Genomic DNA, 27,611 nt, shown 5'->3' with positions numbered 1-27,611 from the left:
TAGCACGCAACAAAAGCTTTTCACTGTACCTCGGTACACGTGACAATAAACTAAAACTGAAACTGAAACTGAATATAGTTCCCAGCATTATAGCACAGCAATTCCAAAAGTCCAATGTCCGCTAGGTGGTAGAGGAGAATCAGACTGCACCCTGGTTTATGGAGGGACTGTTCGAAAGTGTGGTAACAGAGGGAAAGAAGCTGTTTCTGAGTCTGGTGGTGCATGCTTCCAAGCTTCTGTATCATCCGCCTCATGGGAGCAGAAAGAAAAATGAATAACTGAGATAGAAAAGATCTTTGATTATGTTGGCTGCTTTCCCGAGGCAGCATAAAGTGTCGATGGAGTCAATGGTAGGGAGTCTGGTCTGTGTTGTGGGCTACATTCACAACTCTCTGTAATTTCTTGCAGTCTTGGGCAGAGCCGTTCCCAAACCAAGCTGTGCTGCAACCCAACAGTATGCTTTCTATGGTGCACCTACAGAAGTTTGTAAGAGTCACTGGAGACACGCTGAATTTCCATTGAATCTGTTACATTTGATCCCTGCGTCAAAATCATTGCGAGAGACAGATCACAATAGAGAAAGATATTGTTGGAAACTTCAGGGAGGGGACATTTGAACCCTACAACAGGTTGCAACAGAAAAGGAGGAGTTTTTAGGTGTCTCAGCAGGCTTGAAGTTGGATAAATCCCAAGAGCCTGATAAGATGGGAGGAAATAAATGAGGCATCTGACAGAATTTTTTAATCTTGCCCGTGCCAAGAGGAGTGCTAAATAATTGGAGGATAGTGAATGTGGCACCTTTATTCAAGACGAGCAGTGGTGGTGAGCAGAGGGAAATGGTAAGTCTAACAACAGAGGGGTGGCACAGTGGTAGAGTTGTTGCCTTACACCACCAGAGACCCGGGTTTGATCCTTACTAGGGATACTGTCTGAACGGAGTTTGTACGTTCTCCCCTTGAAAACACACACCTCCAGATTCAGGGACATATCTTCCCAGCTGTTATCAGGCAGCTAAACCATCCTACCGCAACTAGAGAGCAATCCTGAGCTACTATCTACCTCATCGGGAACCCTCGGACTATCTTTGATCGGACATTACTGGCTTTTCCTTGCACTAAATGTTATTCCCTTATCATGTATACTGTACATTGTGAATGGCTCCATTGGAATCATGTGTGGGTTTCCTCCGGGATCTCTGGTTTCCGCCCACACTCCAGAGGCGTGTAAGTTTGTAGATTAATTGGCTTCTGCAAATTGTCCCAAGTGTGCAGGATAGTACCAATGTACGGATGAGAGCCGAAGGGCCTGTTTCCACGTTGTATCTCCGAACTAAACTAAACTATAGAGGGGAAATTTGTGGAAAATATTCTGAGGGACAAAATCATTCTGTAATTGGAGAGGCTCGTATGAATCAACCAAAAGGCTTTGATAGAGTGGATGTGGAGAGGATGTTTCTACTAGTGGGAGAGTCTCGGGGTCAGAGCATCAGAACTAAAGAACGTTCCTTTAGGAAGGAGATGAGGAGGAACCTCTTTAGTCAGAGGGTGGTGAATCTGTGGAATTCATTGCCGCAGAAGGCTGTGGAGGCCAAGTCAATGGACATTTTTAAGGCAAAGGTACATTAGTAGGCAGGAGAATGGGGTTAGGAGGGAGATATAGATCAGCCATGATTGAATGGAGGTGTAGATTTGATGGGCTGAATGGCCTAATTCTGCTCCTATCACTTATGACCTGAAGAATAGTCGGCTAGGCCTTGTTAAGGGAAATTCCTGTCTGAATGATATGATTCAATTTTTTCACGCAATGAATATAAGAGCATTGATATGTTAGTTCTATGCTTGGGCAGCTTACACTGCAGCGGTGTGAACATTGACTTCTCCAACTTCAAGTAATCCTTGCTTTCCTTCTCACTCTATCCCTTCTGCTTCCTAATTCTCTGGCCAGTCCGACTGTCCCCCTGATAGAATTTTATCTCTGTTTGCTTCGTTGTCACCTTCTGGCTAACAATGGTCTATTCTATATTTTCCTTGACCCTCATCTCCTTGGATGACCCACACTCCAAAGACATACAGGTTTTTTCGGTTAATTGGCTTTGGTAAAAACTGTAAATTGTTGCTAGTCGGCTAAGACTAGGTGGGCCGAAGGGCCTGTTTCCACACTGTATCTCTAAAGTCTAAAGTCTGAAGTAAATGGTTTGGTCTCATCTTCCTTGTTAAAGTATCAAAAAATTACACCAGATTTCTCCATTGTAAATCCATGTTGACTCTGCTTAAAAAAAACAGCCACAAAGTGCTGGAGTAACACAGCAGATCAGGCAGGCCATGAATAGGTGACATTTTGCATCGGAACCCTTCTTCAAAATCTGATATAAATCATGTAATCCAGAGATGCCACAATGGGCCTGTGTGCTCAGGTTAAGAACTCTACACCAAAAACAACTGTGACTTGAAAACAGTGCAACTCTGCATACTATCTCAATGTACTGCAACTATACACCGATACTCCAAGATGCAGCACAGAATGCCACAGGAGATCCTTCACCCCTGTGACGGTCAAACTGAACAACTCCCCCCCCTTCTATCGTGGGGTACATTGACTCCCCTCCCTTCCTCAATCTTTGCACATCCCTAATCCTTTCCACTTGTCACTTTAATTTCATGTTTCATGTATATTGTGCTTTTATGACTGTTGGCAGATCAATTTCCCTCCTGGGATAAATAAAGTTCTATCGTTTTGTATCGTATCGTATCCTACTGTACCTGCGATGCTTATCTAAGATCTATCCAGGTGCTTATGTATAGTGATACTTGTACTGAACTGTAGACAAAAGTGAATTTCACTGTACCCTCGGTACATGTGATAAATAAAGTGCCAATGAACCCATTGAAATATTCCAGCACTTTGTGTCATGTTTTGTAAAGCAGCATCTGCAACCACGTGTCTACTTTACCTAAACAGCTTAAACTCCCTAAACAGCCCAGCTATTATCAGGCAACTGAACCATCCTACCAACAACTGGAGAGCAGTCCTGAGCTACTATCTACCTCATTGGAGACCCTCGGACAATCTTTGATCGGACTTTATCTTGCACTAAATGTTAATCACATTATTCCCTTTACTGTGTATATGTATGCTATGGATGGCTCGATTGTAATCATAAATTGTCTTTCCGCTGTCTGGTTAGCACGCAACAAAAGCTTTTCACTGTACCTCGGCGCACGTGACAATAAACTAAAACTGAAACTGAATATAGTTCCCAGCATTATAGCACAACAATTCCAAAAACAACGTCCAATGTCCGCTAGGTGGTAGAGGAGAATCAGACAGCACCCCTGGTTTATGGAGGGACTGTTCGGAAGTGTGGTAACAGAGGGAAAGAAGCTGTTTCTGAGTCTGGTGGTGCGTGCTTCCAAGCTTCTGTATCATCCGCCTCATGGGAGCAGAAGGAAAAATGAATAACTGAGGTAGGAAAGATCTTTGATTATGTTGGCTGCTTTCCCGAGGCAGCATAAAGTGTTGATGGATTCAATGGTAGGGAGTCTGGTCTGTGTTGCGGGTTACATTCCAGTATTTCCCTGCTACTGATGTCATGTTGATTAATGTCTACAGTTCCCTCTTTTTGCCCTGCCTCCTTTCTGCCTTCGAATCTGTGAGAACTAGTCTAGAACTTAATTAGAATTCCCGCAGTAACAATCAAGACCAGAAAGTGGAAAGGGGTCGTGGAGCATTGACATTAACGGGAGTGTAATCTCTCCCATGCACTGCCAGGCCGATTATTGCAACAGCTAAAAAAAATTTAACTGTTGATTAGGATTTTGCAGAATTTATCTTAATCCAGTGAAAATCTACCAGACATGTTCACAAAATGAGCAGCTGGCTATTATCCATTTGATACAAAATGCACCAATTATGATTCCTGTGCAGGAAGGAACTGCAGATCCTGGTTTACACCGAATATAGACACGAAATGCTGGAGTAACTCAGCGGGTCAGACAGCATCTATGGGGAAAAGGAATAGGTGGCGTTTTGGGTTGAAACCCTTCCTGTTAGCTTTGGAAATATATAAAGTGGTAAGGATTGTTGCATTACTACATTTTTTGCCATTCGATGTAAAGAATTGATATCACTTGAAAAGACCTGCCACTGGTCGTTCCAGTTTTAAATGGAACTGAGAGAGAGATGGTTAAAGACAAATTTATACATTGCCAGCACTGTGAAGGAGGCTGGTTAAAGCTCAGAAATGCTAACTGCCCCAGGAGACAACTGACATAAGTGGTGTAACATTGCAAAATGCAGTGGAACATCAGTAACACTGTTCAATACTTGTCCAAACAGTTAGTGGGAGTTAGACTATTCGTTGTGACTAATTAATATCCTTGCCACGAGTTCCACTTTGAATGAATATGCAATGTGTTATTTACACTCGCTTCTGTGCTAGATTGTGCTGAAGGCAATTTCTTCCACTTTCCAAATCTGGCTTCGGTTCTTTGCACCGCACTGAAGCAACCAAGTTCCAGGCATCATCCCCTGCAGAATGACAATTCTAAACCTCCCCGTCCAAGCCCCATGTGTGTATTCAACTTGGATATAAGGGTGCAAGGGACGCAAGGAACTGCAGCCGCTGGTTTACCGAAATATAAAAACACAACGTGCTGGAATAACTCAGGCAGCACCTCTGGAGGACATGGATGTTTCGGGTTGGGACATTCCATCAGGCTCAGAAGAAGGCTTTAATTCTGAATTAGGGTTTTGACCTGAAACGTCACCTATCTGTTTCCTCCAGAAATGCTGCCTGATCGGCTGAGTAACTCTAGCACTCGATGTTGTTTTATTGGATATAAGGTATGATTTCTGTGGTATTCCCAATCCAATGTTGGCCTTCATAACAAGAGGAGATGAGTATAGGAGCAAAGAGGTCCTTCTGCAGTTGTATAGGGCCCTAGTGAGACCACACCTGGAGTACTGTGTGCAGTTTTGGTCTCCAAATTTGAGGAAGGATATTCTTGCTATTGAGGGGGTGCAGCGTAGGTTTACTAGGTTAATTCCCGGAAAAGCGGGACTGTCATATGTTGAAAGACTGGAGCGACTAGGCTTGTATACACTGGAATTTAGAAGAATGAGAGGGGATCTCATCGAAACGTATAAGATTATTAAGGGGTTGGACACGTTAGAGGCAGGAAACATGTTCCCAATGTTGGGGGAGTCCAGAACCAGGGGCCACAGTTTACGAATAAGGGGTAGGCCATTTAGAACGGAGATAAGGAAAAACTTTTTCAGTCAGACAGTTGTAAATCTGTGGAATTCACTGCCTCAGAAGGCAGTGGAGGCCAAGTCTCTGAATGCATTCAAGAGAGAGCTAGATAGAGCTCTTAAGGATAGCGGAGTCAGTGGGTATGGGGAGAAGGCAGGAACGGGGTACTGATTGAGAATGATCAGCCATGATCACATTGAATGGTGGTGCTGGCTCGAAGGGCCGAATGGCCTACTCCTGCACCTATTGTCTATTGTCTATATACACTGTGACTAGGCCTGTAGATAGAAGTACTGAACACTGAAGAGTTAGCATAATTGGTCATGTAAGATTCAAGAAAATTTTAGCTTGTTTTGTAAAAATCATTAAACACATGAATAAATATCGCTTCATCAAATCGGCATGACAAGGGCAGCACGATGGCATGATGGCACGATGGCCTTAGAGTGCCAAAGACCCGGGTTCAATCCTGACTACAGGTGCTCTCTCTATGGAGTTTGTGAGTTCTTCCTGTGACTGCGTGGTATTCTCGGGGTGCTCCGTTTCCTTCCACACTCCAGAGACGTACAGCTTTGTAGGTTAATTGGCTTCGGTAAAAAATGGTAAATTGTCCCTAGCGTGTAGGATAGTACTCGTGTACGGTGTGATTGCTGGTTAGCGCGGACTTGGTGGGCCGCAGGACCTGTTTCCGCTCTGTATCTCTCAACCAAACAAACTAAAAATCATAAAACTACAAGAAATTCGGCATCTTACCTGAATAACCCTCTGCAACTGCTTGCTAAATGCACAATCCCTCATTCTAAATCCCTCACCCTTCATCCATTCCCCGAGAAGGGAAAACATCTCTTCGGTATCTCTCCCATCAAACCGCTTCAGAATATTCCATGTTCCAAAAAAGGCCACCACAAAATTTCCTACAGCCCAGTGAATCTGGATTTAGCTTGTTTAACTTTTCCGCATAACATCCATGCATGTGAGGACAACACAATGATGCAATGGATGGGTGCTACTTCACAGATCCGGTGACCTGATTTTGAGTCTGTTCTCCTGCACACTTGTGTGGAGGGCATTCATTGATGGGTTCATTTACCTGTCCCTTTACCTTCCCCCTCAACTCCATCCAAGGACCCAAACAGTCTTTCCAGGTGAGACAAAGGTTCACCTGCACCTCCTCCAACCTCATCTATTGCATCCGCTGCTCTAGATGTCAACTTATTTACATCGGCGAAACCAAGCGCAGGCTCGGCGATCGCTTCGCTGAACACCTGCACTCGGTCCGCATTAACAAAACTGATCTCCCGGTGGCCGAGCACTTCAACTCCCCCTCCCATTCCCAGTCTGACCTTTCTGTCATGGGCCTCCTCCAGTGCCATAGTGAGGCCCACCGGAAATTGGAGGAACAGCACCTCATATTTCGCTTGGGCAGTTTGCAGCCCAGTGGTATGAACGTCGACTTCTCCAACTTTAGATAGTCCCTCTGTCCCTCCCTTCCCCTCCCCCTTCCCAGATCTCCCTCTATCTTCCTGTCTCCACCTATATCCTTCCTTTGTCCTGCCCCCCTGACATCAGTCTGAAGAAGGGTCTCGACCCGAAACGTCACCCATTCCTTCTCTCCCGAGATGCTGCCTGACCTGCTGAGTTAGGCAGCATTTTGAGAATAAATCGATTTGTACCAGCATCTGCAGTTATTTTCTTATTCATTGATGGGTGTTTGATCAAGAATAGGCTGCAGGGAGTGAAAAGGAGGAAAGGGACTAATGTGTAATCTCTAAGAGCTGGGAGAGGCTCAGTGGGCGGAACAACCTCCTTCCATGTTACAAGAATATCAGTTCATGAATGGTGTCTGAACTGAACTGATTCCAACATAAATATAATATTTTCTTAGGTAGGGTGATCAAAACTACATGGAGTACTCCAGGTAGATCAATTTCCTTCCTGGGATCAATAAAGTTCTATGGTAATGTATCGTATGGTCTCGCTTACACCCTTGTAGAGTACAGGCAGCATTTTAAATTCATCCACTTTCAACAAACTACTTCCCTCTGAGCTTCGTGTGTGCCTTGCACTGAGCAGAATGGTTTTGAAAGTTGAATTAATATTGACATTAAATGTCTGGACTGGGTTGTGCCTTACATGTGGTTTAATGAGTCAATAAACATCCTCCTGATTATTTTTTACTGTTTGTACACCTCTTTGTCAACTTTCCCTCGTCCAACAATGAACCATTGTACATTTCCTTGATTATCGGTGGCTTTGATCTGTTCTTTTCACACCTTACATGTTCTTTGTATCCTTCCATATCTCGTTTCCCACTCCCCTGACTCTCAGTCTGAAGAACGGTATCGACCCAAAACGTCACCCGTTCCTTCTCTCCAGAGACGCTGCCTGTCCCGCTGAGTTACTCCAGTATTTTGTGTCTCTCTTCCATAGGCAAAGTGATCGGCAACAATATGGCAGTTGAACTAGAATGCGAGATTCAATTTATTTTGAAAAATAGAAAAGCAGAATGTTATTTGACTGGAGGCAGGCTGTTCTGTAGAGCTGTCATACTGGAAACAGAGGACTTCAGTGTGCAACTACAGCAGGTAGGTTGGGAAGGAAATTAAATGTTGGCCTTAATCGCAAAAGGAATGGAGGAAGTGTAAAGACGCCATTTATTCACAAAATGCTGGAGTAACTCAGCAGGTCAGGCAGCATCTCGGGAGAGAAGGAATGGGTGACGTTTCGGGTCGAGACCCTTCTTCAGACTCATGTTGGAACTCCACAAGGTATTGACAAGACTACACCTGGAAGAGTGTGTAGAGTTTGGTTTCCTTATTCAATGGGGCAGTTCAGAAAACTTTTACTGGGATAATCATTGGGTTGCAAGAGTTGTGTTAAACAGGGAGGTTAAGCAGTTTATAGCAGTGAGATGTGATCGTAATAATAATAATAATTATTAATAATAATAATAATAATAATAATAATAATAATAATAATAATAATAATAATAATAATAATAATAATAATAATAGTAATAGTAATAATAATAATAATAATAATAATAATAATAATAATAATAATAATAATAATAATAATAATAATAATAGTAATAGTAATAATAATAGTAATAGTAATAATAATAATAATAATAATAATAATAATAATAATAATAATAATAATAATAATAATAATAATAATAATAATAATAATAATAATAATAATAATAATAATAATAATAAATGTGATAAATGCAGCAAAAACAGAAATGCTCAAAGAACTCAGCATGTCAACAGCATCTGTGGCAAGAGAAATCAGTTAACATTTTGGGTCAGGAATCCTTCCTCAGACAGGAGTGAGAGTGGGGACGAGTCAGTTTTCAAAGCAGATTAGCCGCGTGGTGGCGCAGTGGTAGAGTTGCTGCCTTACACAGGTTCGATCCTGACTATTTGTCTGTATGGAGTTTGTACGTTCTCCCCTTGACCTGCATGGGTTTTCTCCAAGACCTTTGGTCTCCCCCACACTCCAAAGACGTACAGGTTTGTAGGTTAATTGGCTTGGTGTAAAATGTAAATGTAAATTGTCCCCAGTGGGCGTAGGATCGTGTTAATGTGCAGGGATCGCTGGTCGGCGTGGACTCGGTAGGCCGAGGGGCCTATTTCTGCGCTGTATTGCTAAATTAAAAATTAAACAGAGCTGTGAGGAGGAGTGAGGTGGAGATTGGTTAAGGTGATCAGGACAAAACTCAGCCGATCAGGCAGCATCTGTGGAGGGAAGTGGACAGACAATATTTTGGTTTGGGTCTTCTTCAACTTCCAGCAGAAGATAGGCAGTCAGAAGAAGGGTCTCAACCCGAAACGTCATCTATTCCTTTTCTCCACAGATGCTGCCTGACCTGCTGAGTTACTCCAGCAGTTTGTGTCTACCTTTGCCATTCTTTGCCATTCTACTGCCATGTTTTAGGTCGTGGCCCTTCTTCGGACTGAAAACACTCGAGACTCTTGATTCTTGACTGTATTGCCTGGGGAATTGCCACTAATACACATGTGCTTGGCGGTAATTGGTGAAGCCAGAATCAAAAGACTGCATGTGCAGATTGAAACAACCATAGAAAGGTCCAAAAAACTTGTGGAGACAGGGTAGCAAGCCGAATAATGGGTTTCAATAATAGTTCTTTATAAGGAGGGTGTTTCCTACTGCATGCAAAGTTAAGGGAGGGTGCTAGATGAATTATTGTAGGATTATTTTCCTGCACAGTTGGTATGATTGTCTGTCCGTTCAAGTCAAGTCAATTTTAGTTGTATAGCACATTTAAAAACAACCCACGTTGACCAAAGTGCCGTACATCTGATTAGGTACTAAGGAAAAAAAAAAGAAAAATACAGTAGCACGCAAACAGTTCACAGCGCCTCCTCAATGAGCCTCAAACGCTAGGGAGTAGAAATAGGTTTTGAGCCTGGACTTAAAGGAGTCGATGGAGGGGGCAGTTCTGATGGGGAGAGGGATGCTGTTCCACAGTCTAGGAGCTGCAACCGCAAAAGCGCGGTCACCCCTGAGCTTAAGCCTAGACCGCGGGATAGTGAGTAGCCCCAAGTCGGCCGACCTGAGGGACCTGGAGTTAGAGAGGTGGGTTAGAAGATTTTTGATGTAGGGGGGGGGGGGGGGGGGGTGTCCATTTAGGGCTTTATACGTGAATAGGAGGAGCTTGAAGTTGATTCTGTACCATACAGGGAGCCAGTGGAGAGAGGCCAGAATCGGGGTGATGTGGTCCCTTTTACGGGTACCCATCAGGAGTCTCGCTGCGGCATTTTGGACCAGCTGCAGGCGGGACAGGGAAGATTGGCTGATCCCAGTGTATAGGGAGTTGCAGTAGTCTAGGCGGGAGGAAATGAAAGCGTGAATGATTTTTTCTGTGTGGTCGAATTGGAGGAAAGGTTTGATTTTAGCTATGGTTCGAAGTTCAGCATGCTTCTGGCAGGCATTTACTGTACACTGAAGCATCCCGACCAATGTGATACTTTGCATGATTTGACATACAAATGTGCGACTGGGCTCCGAGATTACATGTAGCACCCAAGAAATAATTGCACCCAAGCCTCCAACAAATTCAGTAGCATTTCAGCTCCACAAAAGCGAATGTTACATCCAGAGGCAATAATTGAAAGATTGATTTTAATACGGTATGGATTTAATAGGATAAATTCAAAACAGAACTCAACTCAAAAAAATGAATATCCATGAGATGATAAGTGTCATCACCAGCAATGGAGTTGTGTTCCATTCTAGAGTCATAGAGTGACACAGTGTGGAACCAGGACCTTCAGCTCAACTTTGCCCACACCGACCAACATGTCCCATCTACACTAGTCCCACCAGCCTGTGTTTGGCCCATATCCCTCTAAACCTGTCCTATCCATGTACATGTCCAAATGCTTCTTAAATGTTGCGATCGCACCTGCAAAAGTTGTGATAGTACCTGCTAATTGTTGCGATAATACCTGCATTAAAATCTGTTAACTCATAGAAACATAGAAAATAGGTGCAGGAGTAGGCCATTCGGTCTTCGAGCCAGCACCGCCATTCAATATGATCATGGCTGATCATCTAAAATCAGTACCCCTTTCCTGCTTTTTCCCCATATCCCTTGATTCCTTTAGCCCTAAGAGCTAAATCTAACTCTCCCTTGAAAATCTAACTCTCTCTTGAAAAATCTAACTCTCTCTTGAAACCTCTTGATTGTAACTTTCTCATGGTTCAGTGTATCTTCACTTTATAATTATATAACAATTTATATAATTTTATAACACTTTATATAACAAGAAGACCAACATTAACTCTTCGATGATTATCGAAATAATTGACAGGAGAGGTATCATGCACAGCTAAAACTACAACTTAAGGCAGGCAGGTTCTATCCTCAGCAATGAAAGGAGCATCTCTAGATACGGTCAAATTTTGCTACAATTTACATACTGTACCAAAGCTATACAGTCTTGCTGCATCCAATTGTACATCCTGCATGGATAGGACAAGTTTGGAGGGATATGGACCAAGTGCAGGCAGGTGGAGGACATGAAAGAAGAAGAACACAAAGGCCTATAAAAGTGACCTGGAAACATGTGCTCAAACCCGACAATGGCAATGGAAGAATGTAAACTTAGCTGGTTGATTAAATAATTCTGCCATCGAAAGCTGGTATCAAAGATAATGACTAATACAGCAATTGTAGAAGCTAATTTGATGTCCTTAATGAAAAAAAAAATTAAAGTACTTAATTGGTCCTGTTTGGACGTTGTTGACTTTAAACTTCCTTCTAAAATAACCAGCATGTAAAAAAACTGCAAGAGCACTTCAAGATAGTGAGGTCAATAAAAAGACTTCTTTGTAATTGGTGGTATCACAAAATGCTGGAGTGACTCAGCAGGTCAGGCAGCATCTTTAGAACTGAGATGAGGAAAAACTTTTTTTTGAACTGAGATGAGGAAAAACTTTTTTTAGAACTGAGATGAGGAAAATCTTTTTTTAGAACTGAGATGAGGAAAAACTTTTTTTAGAACTGAGATGAGGAAAAACTTTTTCAGTCAGAGAGTTGTGAATCTGTGGAATTCTCTGCCTCAGAAGGCAGTGGAGGCCAATTCTCTGAATGCATTCAAGAGAGAGCTAGATAGAGCTCTTAAGGATAGCGGAGTCAGGGGGTATGGGGAGAAGGCAGGAACGGGGTACTGATTGAGAATGATCAGCCATGATCACATTGAATGGCGGGGGCTGGCTCGAAGGGCTGAATGGCCTCCTCCTGCACCTATTGTATATTGTCTATTGTCTATTGGAGAGAAGGAATGGGTGACGTTTCAGGTCGAGACCCTTCTTCAGACTGATGTGATCTTTATAACTGGCGATGGTTTGGGGACAGCTCCACCCAAGACTGCATGAAATTGCAGAGGATTGTGGATGCAGCCCAGACCATCACGAAAATCAGCCTCCCTCCCATGGATTTCATCCACACTTCATGCTACCTCGGCAAGGCCACCAGCATAATCAAGGACGAGTCTCACTGCAGTCACTCCCTCTTCTCCCCTCTCCCATCAAGCAAGTGGTGCAGAAATTTCAAAACACACACACCTCCAGATTCAGGGACAGCTTCTTCCCAGCTGTTATCAGGCAACTGAACCGTCCTCTCTCCAGCTAGAGAGTGGTCCTGACCACCCATCTACCATATTAGAGACCTACGATCTATCATTAACCGGACTTTATTGGACTTTATCTTGTCCACACTAAATCTTATGCTCTTTATTAAGCATCTGTACACTGTGGGCAGCTTGAATGCTATCATGTATAGTTTTTTCGTTGACTGCATAGCACGCAACAAAAAGCTTTTTACTGTAATTTGGTAAATGCGATTATAATAAACTAAAAGTAACAAAAAAATAATGTGGGATAAACACACAGTGCCAGCCTTGTGAATAGTTAGAGATTAGTAAAGACAAACATGGGTCCCTTGATAGGAAACTATGGTCCAGTGAAATAGGAATTGATGTGAAAGATTAGGTAAGTAATGGATTAAAAGTATTATATATGAATGCACGAAGTGTAAGAAGTAAAGTGGATGAGCTTGAGGCTCAGTTAGAGATTGGTAGATATGACATTTTGGGGATTACAGAGACATGGCTGCAGGAGGATCGGTACTGGGAACTGAATATTCAGGGTTATACATCCTATAGAAAGGACAGGCCGGTGGTGGGCAGAGGAGGTGGGTAACTCAGTTGGTGAGGGATGAAATTCAGTTCCTTGCGAGGGGTGACATAGGGACTGATGATGAGGAGTCGCTGTGGATAGAATTGAGAAATTGTATAGGTAGGAAGTCACTAATGGGAGTTATCTACAGGCCAAACAGTAGCCTGGATACAGGGCGCAAGTTGCAGCTGGAGTTAAAATTGGCATGTAACAAAGGTAATGCCACTGTGGTTATGGGAGATTTCAATATGAAGGTAGACTGGGAAAATCAGGTTGGTTCTGGACTCCAAGAAAGGGAGTTTGTAGAGTGCCTTTGTGATGGATTCTTAGAGCAGCTTGTACTGGAGCCTACCAGAGAGAAGGCAATTCTGGATTTAGTGTTGTCTAATGAACCAAATTTAAGAAGGGAACTCAAGGTAAAGGAACCGCTTGGAGGTAGTGACCATAATACTGTACGATAAGGTATAATCTGCAATTTGACAGGGAGAAGGTTAAATCAGAAGTGTCAGTGTTGCAGTTGAACAAAGGGGACTATGAAGGCATGAGAGAGGAGCTGGTCAAGGTCGACTGGAAAAGGATCCTAGTAGGAATGACGGTGGAACAGCAATGGCAGGAAATTTTGCCATGTAATGTAATCTAATCCAATTTTATTCTCTCCATATTGTCATCAATTACCGCTGGATTCTACCAGTCAGCTACACACAAGGGAGAAATTGCAGCAGCCAATTAACCTACCAACCCGCACATCTTTACGATGTGGGAGGAAACCGTAGCACCCAGAGAAAACCCACACGGTCATCGGGAGAACACGCAAACTCCATTGACTCCATTGACATCTCACACTGCCTCGGCATGGCCATCAGCAAAATCAAGGACAGTGAGCAAATATGGGCCACGTACCTGAGGAAGGATGTGCTGGCTCTGGAGAGGGTGCAGAGGAGGTTTACAAGAATGATCCCAGGAATGAGCGGGTTGGCATATGATGAGCGCTTGAAAGCACTGGGCCTCTACTCGCTGGAGTTTAGAAAGTTAAGGGGGTAGCTCATTGAAACTTACAGAATAATGAAGTGCATAGATAGAGTGGATGTGGAAAGGATGTTTCCACCGGTGGGAGAGTCTAGGACCAGAGGTCATAGCCTCAGAATTAAAGGTCGCTCTTTTAGAAAGGAGTTGAGGAGGAACTTCAATAGACAATAGACAATAGACAATAGGTGCAGGAGGAGGCCATTCGGCCCTTCGAGCCAGCACCGCCGTTCAATGTGATCATGGCTGATCATTCTCAATCAGTACCCCGTTCCTGCCGTCTCCCCATACCCCCTGACTCCACTATCCTTAAGAGCTCTATCTAACTCTCTCTGGAATGCATTCAGAGAATTGGCCTCCACTGCCTTCTGAGGCAGTGAATCCCACAGATTTACAACTGTCTGACTGAAAATGTTTTTCCTTATCTCAGTTCTAAATGGCCTACCCCTTATTCGTAAACTGTGGACCCTGGTTCTGGACTCCCCCAACATTGGGAACAGGTTTCCTGCCTCTAACGTGTCCAACCCCTTAATAATCTTATATGTTTCGATAAGATCCCCTCTCATTCTTCTAAATTCCAGTGTATACAAGCCTAGTCGCTCCAGTCTTTCAACATAGGACAGCCCCGCCTTTCCGGGAATTAACCTAGTAAACCTATGCTGCACCCCCTCAATAGCAAGAATATCCTTCCTCAAATTTGGAGACCAAAACTGCACACAGTACTCCAGGTGCGGTCTCACTTAGGGCCCTATACAACTGCAGAAGGACCTCTTTGCTGCTATATTCAACTCCTCTTGGTATGAAGGCCAACATTGGATTGGGAATACCACAGAAATCATACCTTATATCCAATAAAACAACATCGAGTGCTAGAGTTACTCAGCCGATCAGGCACCATTTCAACATATGACAGTCCCGCCAGTCCCGCCATTCTTTAGTCAGAGGGTAGTTAATCTGTGGAACTCATTGCTGCAGAGGACTGTGGAGGCCACGTCAGTGGATATTTTAAGGCAGAGATAGACAAATTCTTGATTAGAACTGGTGTCAAGGATTATGGGGAGAAGGCAGGAAAATGGAATTAGGAAGCAGCGATCAGCCATGATTGAATGGCAGAGTAGATTCGATGGGTCGAATGGCCTAATTCTACTCTATAACTTCTGAATTTGTGAAGGATGAGTTTTACCCTGGCAAATCCCTCTTCTCACCTCTCCCATCAGGCAAGAAGTGTGAAAACGCACACGTCCATATTCAGGGACAGTTTCTTCCCAGCTGTTATCGGGCAACTGAACTGCCCTACCAACAACTATTGAGCAACTCAGGGCTGCACTCTACCTCTTTGGAGACCCTCGGGCTATCTTTGATCAGACTTTACTGGAGTTTATCTTGCACTAAACGTTATTCATGTTATCCCCTTTATCAAGTATCTGTAGACTGTGGATGGCTCGATTGTAATCATGTATTGCCTTTCCGCTGATTGATTAGCTCGCATCAAAAACTTTTCACTGTACCTTGGGTGCAGGTGACGATAAACTAAACTCAAAGCCAAACTGCACACATACAGCACTCGAGGCCAGGATTGTGAGGCAGCCACTCGACAATCTGCACCACTGTGCCACCCCTTGCATTGGCCACTTGGAGTTGAAGACGTACCAGAGAGGAAAGCAGAGAGTTAACTGTTCATTAAAAGTGAAGAAAGGCTAGGATCTTTTTTTTGGTGTTTTTTAATGACATCCCAATGCCTTTGAAGTGTGTTCTTTGTTGTAATGTAGCAAACCGAGCAGCTAATTGGCTCACAAATTCTCACAAACTGCAATATGATAATGGCAAGATAATCTGCCATCTCTGGTGCTGTTTACAAGGATGTATATTGGCAGTGCACCAGGGAAAACTCTTTTATTCTTTGAAAGTGAACCTTTTGGACATTTAGCATCCAGACAATAGACAATAGACAATAGACAATAGACAATAGACAATAGGTGCAGGAGTAGGCCATTCAGCCCTTTGAGCCAGCACCGCCATTCAATGCGATCATGGCTGATCACTCTCAATCAGTACCCCGTTCCTGCCTTCTCCCCATACCCCCTCACTCCGCTATCCTTAAGAGCTCTATCCAGCTCTCTCTTGAAAGCATCCAACGAACTGGCCTCCACTGCCTTCTGAGGCAGAGAATTCCACACCTTCACCACCCTCTGACTGAAAAAGTTCTTCCTCATCTCCGTTCTAAATGGCCTACCCCTTATTCTCAAACAATACAGCAGGCAGGACAGAGGTTTGATGCCTCATCTGAAAGGCAGGCCTCCAACTGTGTGCAGCACTCTCTCAGTACTGCGCTGATGCGGCAGCTTAAACCTTTGGGGTCAGGTATTAAGAGTGGAGCAGCAATGGTGGTGCAGCAGTAGTGTTGCTGCCTTACAGCACCAGAGACCCGGGTTCCATCCTGACTATGCAGCACCCAAGAGGACTCCATCACCTGGTCACAGAGAGAATAACATAGCTCTTGGGTAACAAGTAACTGTTTAAAGAGCCTTCGACATTGAGGTTTCCTCTGCCTGAGACTGTATCTGGGTGGCACAGTGGTAGAGTTGCTGCCTTACAGCGCCAGAGACCCGAGTTCGATCCAGACTATGGGTGCTGTCTGTACGGAGTTTGTACGTTCTTCCCGTGACCTGCGTGGGTTTTCTCCGGGTGCTCTGGTTTCCTCCCACATGCCAAAGACGTACAGGTTTGTAGGTAAATTGGCTTTGGTGATAATTGTAAATTGTCCCTCATGTGTAGGATAGTGCTAGTGTAGACAATAGACAATAGACAATAGACAATAGGTGCAGGAGTAGGCCATTCAGCCCTTCGAGCCAGCACCGCCATTCAATACGATCATGGCTGATCACTCTCAGGGATCCTTGGCAGGCACAGGCTCGGTGGGCTGACGGGCCTATTTCCGTGCTGTATCTCTAAACTAAACTAAACTGACCTAAACAAAAAACTAAACTTGAATGCTCAATCTTCAGTCTGAAGACTGCAACCAACTGAGCTACAACTAATACTGCCATCAGAGATAAATCACAGAAAGTAAATGCGTTTCATTATCGAGACAGGAACTGGGGATTTAATTTAGGAGTGCTCCCTATCAAATAATAATTATGTTTTTATTGTGTCCAATGACTTAAATCATGTTATTGAATGAGGTGGCCTTGGACTTTTGCAAAGTGATTTGTTAAAAGGGATGAAATATTGAGATCAAAGAACAAAGCTTCTAAGTGATTTTGTGCTATGATCAACTCAAACGGGTGTATCAGATCAGAATGAGCCCAATCTTTCAATTATATTAAATCATTTTCTTTGAAGACCCAGAACAAAAGGAAATGATAGTTTTAATAATGGAAGGGAGGGGGTAAAATATTCTGGAGTCAAGCACCCACCTCGCTGCAACCTGTCAACCAAGTTTATCACATCAGCGATGATAGACACAAAATGCTGGAGTAACTCAGCGGGACAGGCAACATCTCTGGAGAGAAGGAATGGGTGACGTTTCAGTCCATAGATGCAAGCTTGTGCAGTAAAGCTCAAATAACATGGCAAGCTGAGGGCTTTATTGCTGCCAAAATAGAATATTTTCCAGATGTTGGATGTTATTTCTATTGATACTCTAACGGGCTAGTAATTCACTTTTTTTTTTAGGTGAAACTAACGCCCAGAGTTAGGGCGGCACAGTGGTGCAGTGGTAGAGTTGCTACTTTACAGTGCCATAGACCCAGGTTCGATCCTGACTACGGGCACCTGTCTGTATGGAGTTTGTACGTTCTCCCCGTGACCGCATTGGTTTTCTCCAGGTGCCCCGGTTTCCTCCCACACTCCAAAGACGTACACGTTTATAGGTTAATTGGCTTGGTTTAATCGTTAATTGTCCCTGGTGTGTTGCTTTGGTAAAAATTGCACATTGTCCCTAGCGTGTACGATAGAGCGAGTGTACGGGGATCGCTGGTTGGCATGGACTCTGTTTGCTGATGGGGCTGTTTCAGTGCTGTATCTCTAAACTAATAAAAACATAATGCATTTTCCAGTGAATCTAGGAAGTTAAAATGGACACACTGGAAACTGCAGATGCTGGAATCCTGTGCAGAATCCAAATTGCTGGAGTCACTCAGCGGGCCAGGCAGCGTCTGTGGAGGACGTGGATAGGTGACGTTTCAGTTCAGTGCCATTTCACACTTCTTCAGCTGAAGTCCTACTCATGTTCTCCGGAGATGCTGCCAGACCTGCTGAGTTACTCCAAGATTTTGTGTTCGAAGTGGAAATGGAGGATGAAAACCGAGGCTTTGGTGAGTGTGCGGGCAGGGGTTCCAGAGAGTGGGATGGAGATACAGCAAAGATTACTCGGTCAGCCAAATGCTGCACCACTGGGATTTCTCAATAGTCGAATAATGGATCATGGGAGTTTTACTATTTTTTGTTCTCACCATTGAACTGCTGAGAATTCCTTCTTCTTCTCTTTCTGATTTTTCATTGTATTTCAAGCACAAAGAGAAATAGCTGGTAGATTGGGGTTCTTTTGATTGAATAAAAGAGAGCATGGAAACAGGCCCTTCTTTAGGATAGAGAGTCATAGAGTCGTACAGCATGGAAACAGGCCCCTCAGCCCAACTTGCCCACGCTGACCAGCATGCCCCATCTACACTAGTCACACATCCCTGCGTTTGGCCCATACCACTCTAAACCTATCCTATCCATGTACCTGTTCAAATGATTTTTAAATGTTGTGATAGTACCTGCCTCAACTACCTCCTCTGGCAGCATGTTCCATATGCACACCACTCTTTGTGTAAAAAAGTTCCCTCTCAGATTCCTATTAAATCTTTCCCCCTCACCTTAACCCTATGTCGTCTGGTTCTAGATTCCCCTACACTGGGCAAGAGACTCTGTGTATCTAGCCGATCTATTTCTCTCATGATCTTATACACCTCTATAAGATCACCCTCTCATCCTCCTGCGCTCTAAGCAATAAAGTCCTAGCCTGCTCAACCTCTCCCTAAAGCTCAGACTCTCGAGTCCTGGCAACTTCCTTGTAAATCTTCCCTGCACCATTTCCAGCTGAACAACATCTTTCCTATCGCAAGGTGACCAAAACTGAATAGGGCACTCCAAATGTGGCCTCACTAATGTCTTGTACAACTGTAACATAACCTCCCAACTTTAATACTCAGATGTGGGTGGAAACTGGAGCACCCAGAGGAAACCCACATGGCATGCAAACTCCACACAGACAGCGCCCGAGGTCAGGTTTCACACCAAATGATTCACTCATTCACACTAGTTCTACGGTTATGCCCCTTCATCATCCACTTCCTACACACAATTTAGAGAGTTCAATTAACCTACAAACCGGCAAGTCTTTGGGATGTGGGAGGAAACCGGAGTACCTGGATGAACCCACTCACAGAGAGCACATGTAAACTCCACACACGCAGCTCCTGTGGTTAAATATAGTTCTCAGGTCTCCGGCATTGTGAAGCAGCAGCTCTACCAGCTGCACCACTGGGTGTGACTTGATTTTGCGTATAAGACACTGTTGCATTTAAGGCACTCGTAAATTACAGTGTTTCATCCCTGGTTATCTTCATTAATCTTAACTGCCGCGGCATTGTGACATACAGCTCATTGTCTCAAGGCAGGAACAAAATCAGCATCGACCCCCCTTGTTCCATTCTTTGTCGACTAAGCAATATTGTAAGTTATGAGTGAGCGTGTATTTTGGGAAAACATTTGACTCATATGTCATGCTTCACATGCTAAGAACACTTATTTATATCGTCGAAGATAGATACAAAAAGCTGAAGTAACTTATGGGTCAGGCAGCATCTCCACGGCACGGTGGCACAGCGGTAGAGTTGCTGCCTTACAGCGAATGCAGCGCCGAAGACCCGGGTTCGATCCTGACTTCGGGTGCTGTACTTTACGGAGTTTGTACGCTCTCCCCGTGACCTGCGTGGGTTTTCTCCAAGATCTTCGGTTTCCTCCCACACTCCAAAGACGTACAGGTTTGTAGGTTAATTGGCTGGGCAAATGGAAAAATTGTCCCTAGTGTGTGTAGGATAGTGTTAATGTGCAGGGATCGCTGGGCGGCGCGGACCCGTTGGGCCGAAGGGCCTGTTTTTGCGTTGTATCTCTAAATCTAAAAATCTAAAAATCTGGAGAAAAGGAATAGGTGACGCTTCGGGTTGAGACCCTTCTTCAGACTGAGAGGCAGGGGAAAGGGAAACGAGAAATATAGACAGTGAAAATCGTTATCACCTACCCCACAGCCACCAATGGACCATTGTGGGCTCCACTGTTCCTTGATCATTGTTGTTTTTGCATGTCTTTCATTCATTTGTTCTATGTAATGTCTATATCTCTTCTTTCCCTTTCCTCTGCCTCTCAGTCTGAAGATGGGTCTCAACCCAAAACGTCACCTATTCCTTTTCGCCAGAGATGCTGCCTGAGCACCTCCTGCTAAGTTACTCCAGCTCTTTGTGTCAATCTCCAGTTTATACCAGCATCTGCAGTTCCTTCCTATTTATATCGCCTGTGTGAACAATCTCCTGGTTGCAAGAGGGATCCTGGCTTTCTTAGAAACTTAGCTTTCAGGGGGACCATTAGCATTGAGCATTGGATACATTCTTCACTATGACTGGATTGCTGCTTGCAAGCAGCGCGGATGTGCGGTTTGAAGGCAGTGGATCGACAGAAGGCAGGTGACAAGTTGGAAGATAACTGAAGAGGATTGTTAATGCAGCCACGAAGAAGTTCACCAGCACTGAATAATGTATGGTGAGCTCGGAGAAACTGAGATTGTCGTCCTTGGAGCAAAGGAATTTGAGGCAATCATTTGCAACTTTATGACAGGTGTAGAAAAGGAGGACAAAAAAAAAAGGCTGTTCCTTTTATCTTGTCCAACAACAGACTATGGGTAAAGATGAATGCTTTTGGTATAAGATATAAATGGGGATGCGAGAAAATGCCTTTTTACACAGCGAGAGGTAATCATTTGCCTGTAAAAATGAAACAATCAATGATTTCATAAGGGAATTAACCAGGTACATAAAATAAATGAACTTGCATGTCGAGAATGGGGAAAACAGATCTGCTCTACAGGGAGTTGGCATGAACATGATGGGCTGAATGGCCTCCTTCTGCCTATTATTATTCGAGGAGTGAAGTGAGCAGAGCTTCAAGGCTGTGTAACAAGGAACTGTAGATGCTAGTTTACACTGAAAATAGGCACAACATACTGGAGTAACTCAGCGGGTCAGGCAGCATCTCTGGAGAAAAGGAATACGCTGCAGTAACTAATTTACTCCATTTATACCTCACGCTGCCTTGGAAGGCCAGCAGCATAATCAAGGATGTGTAGCACCCCGGCCACTCCCTCTTCTCCCCTCTCCCATCGGGCAAAAGGTATAGAAGTGTGAAAACGCACACCTCCAGATTCGGGGACAGTTTCTTCCCAGCTGTGATCAGGCAACTGAATTATCCTGCCACAACCAGAGAGCAGTGCTGATCTGCTATCTACCTCATTGGTGACCCTCGGACTATCGTTGATCAGACTTTGCTGGCTTTACCTTGCACTAAACATTACTCCCTTATCATGTTTCTACACACTGGAATTGGCTCGATTGTAATCATGTTTAGTCTTTCTGCTGACTGGTTAGCACACAACAGAAGCTTTTCGCTGTCCCTCGGTACACGTGACAATAAACTAAACTGAATCTGAAGGCTTTTGATCTGTCCATAAAATAATCATAAAATCAACCATCAACTGTAGCCATGTTAAATATAAGGTATGAGCAAAATGAATTGGTTAGGAAATAACTTTGGTCTAGCTGTAAATAACATACAATGGGCTTTGCTGCAAAAGATGGATGAACTGATATCTTTGTTATGCAAAAGGAGAACACAGAGGAAATTGCACCATCAAGATCTATTTTATATTTATATATGATCATTTTTATGTGCCCGATCTAAAATAATCAATTCAATTTATTAAAATTTCTTCAGATTTTCAACCTGTAACAAGATCTATTTTGATCTGTAATAAAGCAGAAAATGCTTGAAAATACTCTTCAGGTCAGGCAGTCTTTATATAGAAGGGAACAGAATTATTATTTTAGGTCGAGACCCTTCTTCAGACAGTCTCGACCCGAAACGTCACCCATTCCTTCTCTCCTGAGATGCTGCCTGTCCCGGTGAGTTACTCTGCCTTTTGTATCTAAACCAGCGTCTTCAGTTCCTTCCTGCACATTGGAATTTTGGGTTAGAATAAAAAAGACACAAAGTTCTGGAGTAACTCACTGGGTCTTCAGACTCCTGACATTCAGTCTGAGGAAGCATCCCGACCCAAAACATCACCCATCCGTGTTCTCCAGAGATGCTGCCTGACCCTCTGAGTTACTCCAGCACTTTGTGTATTTTTTTGTAAACCAGCATCTGCAGTTTCTTGTGTCTGATGTGTTACAAAGTCCTTTATCTGAATTTTGTTATCTTCGCCACAGATGTTAATTTTAAAATTTCAGAATTCCAGCATCGATACGTTTTGCTTTTTGACTATTGCAACCTGAATTGCTTATCTCCCCGGTGTTTTGACTTCATCGGTCTCCTTTAGGTGAAACAATCTCAATGCACACAGAATCCACTTTTCCCCCAGAGCAAGGGGCTTGAACCTGACCTTGGGGTGCTGTCTGTGTGGAGTATGCACATTCTCCCTGTGACCTCTTGGGTTTCCTCCAGGTGCTCTGATTTCCTCCCACATCACAAAGACGTGCAGGTCTGTAAGTGAATTAATTTTTTGTAAATTTTCCCTGCTGTGTAAGGAGTGGATGCAAAAGTGAGATAATATAGAACTAATTTGAACAGGTGATTCGGACTTGGTGGGCCGAAGAGCTTGTTTCCATGCTGTATCTTTCTATCAATCAATTAAATCTCCTTCTTTAAAGATATTCACTGTTATTGGAATTTATTTTCACTACAAAGTGTGTATGGACCTCTCTGGTGATTTCCTTGTTGTCCATTAGCAGATTCCCACAGTTTGATTTGACTCCTTTCACTGAACAGAGATTAGTTTAGTTTAGAGATACAGCATGGAAACAGGCCCTTCAGCCCACCAAGTCTGCTCTGGCCATCAAACACCCGTACACTCGTTCTATCCTGCACCCTCGGGATAATTTACAGAAGCCAATTAACCTACAAACCTGCACATCTGTGGAATGTGGGAGGAAAATGGAGCCCTTGGAGAAAAACCCATGTGGTCACAACATGCAAACTCCACACGGACAGCACCCAGAGTCAGGGTTGAACCAGGGTCTCTGGCGCTATGGAGAAGTAACTCTACCGCTGTGCCACTGTGCCACCTACAGAAAATAAGTATCTCCAAAACTCACCACCTTGTCGTGGTAGACAAGCTTGCAAGTCCCTCAGATCCTGAGAACTAAACCAAGTGGAGCTCTGCTCTTGGGAAGATCACCTACAGTGAGCAGGCCGAGGGGGAGGTCCCTCATAAAGCATGGACCAAGAAGTAGATTTCAATGGTGCAGCCGATGGAGATTGGTGACTGGCCAGTAGGTGGAGCACCACAACGACTGAGAAGATGGATGAAGGTTGCAGCAGGGAGCAGGGAGAGATCCCCAACCATCATGGAGTCCATGCCGTTGAACCCCGGCCTGTCTCTGTCAATGATCTGTGAGGACTGTTCCTGTACCAGTCTCCCCATGTTAAAAGATGCCACGCATAGCCATACACCTGGAGGGTCGTACCACAAAGTCTGTGGCTCCAGGAGCAGTCTCTTCCACCATTTCAAAGACCACCAAAAGAATCCACTAAGAGGCCAAACGTACTCGATTTCAAGTGGTTGCCAATGATGATAATAAAAGAGTAGCAATATAAAAATAAAAACATGGATGCAGTGATGAGGCATTATAAGGCACTGCCAAACCGCATTTGGAGGACTGTGAACAGTTTGGGGCCCCATATCTGAGGAAGGATGTGCTGGCGTTGGAGAGGGCCCAGAGAAGGTTTACGAGAATGATTCCTGGAATGATTGGGGTAACATATGATGAGTGTTTGCCGGCACAGGGTCTTTACTCTATGGAGTTTAGAAGGATGAGGGGGAACCTCATTGACACTTACCAAAGAGTGAAAAGCTTGGTTAGAGTGGACGTGGAGAGGATGTTTCCACTAGTGGGAGAGTCTTGGACCAGAGGCCATAACCTCGGAATGAAAGGACGGACCTTTAGAAAAGAGATGCGGAGGAAGTTCTTTAGATAGAGGGTGGTGAATCTGTGGAATTCATTGCCACAGAAGGCTGAGGAGACCAAGTCAATGGATATTGTTAAGGCGGAGATTAATAGATTCTTGGTTAGGAATAGTGTCAGGGGATATGGGGAGAAGGCAGGAGAATGAGGTTGAGAGGGAAAGATAGAGCAGGCATGATTGAATGGTGGATTAGAATTGATGGGCCAAATGGCCTAATTCTGCTCCTAGAACTTATGAACTAATGAATATGACGATAGAAAATGCAGTCATGCAGCATCCAGTTTGACATTTCTCAGAATTGTGCAAACCTGAATAGTCAGGCCACATACTTTCACTGAAGCCAATTCCAGATAGTTACATTTCACTATTCTGAATCTAGTCTTAGGTGGAAAAATACTAAAGATTCAATTATTGGCCGGCAGACTACTTCCCCAGTGTACAATGTTATAGACTAAAGACGCCAGCTCTGATGCTAATTGTCAATTTGCCCATTGCACGCTGTAGAATCCAGCCCTAATGCTTACAAGTCCGTCCCTTAATACTCAAGTATAGTATCTGAATGAATCAGGTTTCCAGCAGCCTGCTTCTAATCTTATCTAGTTCATTCCTCTCCCAACATCCTACAGTTTTGTCTACATGTGCAGCCCCAAATTCTAAACTTGGGTTTCTTCGTAGTTTAAGAATAAGAGGTAGGCCATTTAGAGCAGAGATGAGGAAAAAACCTTTTTACTCAGAGAGTAGACACAAAGTGCTAGAGTAACTCAGGGGGTCAGGCAGCACCTCTGGAGAAAAAGGTTGGGTGGTATTTCGGGTCAGAACCCTTCTGTATGCTGAAAGTAGAGGGGAGAGAACCGGAGGTAGGAGAAGGCCAGAACCATTCAGGGCTGGCAACAGATGACCATGGAGCCCACAATGGCCCATTATTGGCAGGGGAAGAGGTTACAATGAAAGGTAGAATCAATAGGATGACTAGGAGGAGGTTGGGGGGGGGGGGGGGGGAGGGAATGCAGGGGTCATTTGAAATTAGAGAAATCAATGTTCACAACCTGGAGGATTCTGTTCAAAAGGTCATAAAATCATGTGATTGGAGCAGAATTGGGCCATTCGGCCCATCAAGTCTACTCTGCTATTCAATCATGGCTGAACTGTCTCTCCCACCGAACCCCATTCTCTTGCCTTCTCCCCATAACCTCTGACGCCCGTACTAATAAGGAATCTATAGCTCTGCCATAAATATATCCACTGACTTTGCCTGCACAGCCTTCTGTGGCAAAGAGTTCCACAGATTCACCATCCTCTGACGAAATAAATTCCTCCTCATCTCCTTCCTAAAAGAACGTCCTTTAATTCTGAGGCTATGACCACTAGTCCTAGACTCTCCCACTAGTGGAAACATCCGCTCCACATCCACTCTATCCAAACCTTTCACTATTCTGTACTTTTCAATGAGGTCCCCCATTCTTCTAAACTCCAGCGAGTACAGGCCCAGTGCCGTCAAACGCTCATCATAGGTTAAACTATTCATTCCTGGGATCATTGTTGCAAACCTCTTCTGGACCCTCTCCAGAGCCAGCACACCCTTCCTCAGATATGGTGCCCAAAATTGCTCACAATATTCCAAATGTGGGCTGACCAGTTCCTTACAGAGCCTCAGCATTACATCCCAGTTTTGTATACAAGCGTTTGCTTTCTTTACTACCAATTCGACTTGCAAATTAACTTTTTGGGAATGCTGCACCAGCACTCCCAAGTCCCTTTGCGCCTCCGATTTCTGGATTCTCTCCCCATTTAGAAAGTAATCTACTGTTCCCTTGTGAATGCCAAACCCTCCGCCACTTCTGTGCAAGTTGTTCAGATCATGAGTTCAAATGTTCTAGGAACAGAATTAAGCCATTCAGGCCATCGTGTACAGCATTTACTCATGGCTGATCTATCTTTCCCTCTCAACCCCATTCTCATGCCTTCACCCCATAACCCCTGACACCCTTACTAATCAAGAACCTAATCAATAATCTGTCAATCTCTGCCTTCAAAAATATGCCTCCACAGCCTTCTGTGGCAATGAATTCCACAGATTCACCACCCTCTGATCTAAGAAATTCCTCCTAATCTCATTTCTAACGGCACATCTTTTTATTCTGAGGTTATGGCCTCTGGTACTAGACTCGCCTTGAGCCCTCCCACAACAGTCTGGTGGAGGAAACCTTCTCTCAGCTGGCTGGGACCGGGCTGTGCGGATCAGAGGGGAGCCCGAGTAGAATTCACCCCCCTCCCCCAAACTCCTTAATTGTACCAGCTACATCTCAAACTTCTCAGTTAAAACCGCAAATGCTGGAAATCCGAAACATGAGCAGAGATAGCTGGGAATTCTCCGCGTCCGGTTTTAAACTTGTCATGTTTGGTTCAAGTCTGTGGTTCTTTCTCACATCCAGAGCCAATGAATTTGCCCATTGTCCACCTGAGGGAAGGTCCCTGCACAATTTTAACTCGCTTCTTGCCGGGTTCTTTGCAAAGGCAACGACTGCGTGGAGGCGAGAGATTGTACAGTCACTCTTGGCCGACAAATTCCCAGTCTGCCACTTCCCAATTTCGAGAGAGACATATTTAGAGGAGGGTGTGGCCTTGCTCGCCTCTTCGTTTCACTGCACAGTCGAAGCCTAACCCTACCCAGGGCTGACTCTGACTGCCATCCCATCTCCAACCCCCCCACCTCCCCCCCCCCCCCCCTTCCCTTCGCATCCTCCGCACTCTGCAGCAGCTCTGCTTGCCTTCACCCAACCGTGAACGGTCCCAGAAAAAAAAAGCGTGCACTGCTGGTCCGCGGGAACCCGCAAAGGCACAAGAGCCGGAGAGAGGGGGGCGAAGAGAAGGCATCATCATCATCAGCATCAACATCAGCATCAGCACCAGCAGCGGCCGGCCGCTGGGGGGTTTTCATTCCCCCCTCTAAATTGGCGTGCATGAGACTGACTACTCGGGCTCCCCCTCTGATCCGCACAGCCCGGTTCCAGCCAGCATTCACCCCTGCCCCACGATGAAACGGGCAAGGGAGACAGCGAGCCTGCCAACTGGACGCTGAACGAGGAAGGACAAGGTACAGATTCTGGGGGTGGAGGGGTGGTGGTGTTGGTGGTGGTGGTGGGGGGTAGAAATCTCTCTACCGCTGCCTGCACCGGGCGGATTTTATTTCGTGTGACTGGTGCTGAAAAGACAGCGCCAAGTGACATTCTTTCAAGCCACCAGGTATTTAAAGTTGGAAGGCAATCAGAATGCATGGTCTGTCTGGACGATTGGAAGTGTGTTTTGGATATTGATTCGGTGCCTTGTTCTCTAACGCATTGTACAG

The 27,611-nt window shown here is 44.4% G+C and overlaps 2 protein-coding genes across 6 annotated transcripts in view; one reads left to right on the top strand and one right to left on the bottom strand.

Moving 5' to 3' along the window:
- gabrb3 (gamma-aminobutyric acid type A receptor subunit beta3) overlaps positions 1 to 27,611 on the bottom strand; it is a 649,138-nt gene that overhangs the window by 442,735 nt on the left and 178,792 nt on the right. The gene's annotated exons all lie outside the window — the stretch shown is intronic.
- gabra5 (gamma-aminobutyric acid type A receptor subunit alpha5) overlaps positions 27,022 to 27,611 on the top strand; it is a 103,787-nt gene continuing 103,197 nt past the window's right edge. Inside the window, exon 1 of one of the 2 annotated variants that reach the window (XM_078402103.1) lies at positions 27,022 to 27,359. The gene's annotated coding sequence lies outside the window, so the exon portion shown is untranslated. Of the gene's footprint in view, positions 27,360 to 27,488; positions 27,509 to 27,611 lie in introns of those variants that run through there. The other variant, XM_078402104.1, reaches the window with a different exon arrangement.

This window comes from Rhinoraja longicauda, chromosome 7 (assembly GCF_053455715.1).
Source record: "Rhinoraja longicauda isolate Sanriku21f chromosome 7, sRhiLon1.1, whole genome shotgun sequence".
NCBI lineage: Eukaryota > Metazoa > Chordata > Chondrichthyes > Rajiformes > Arhynchobatidae > Rhinoraja > Rhinoraja longicauda.
This window is presented reverse-complemented; position numbering and strand designations above follow the sequence as displayed.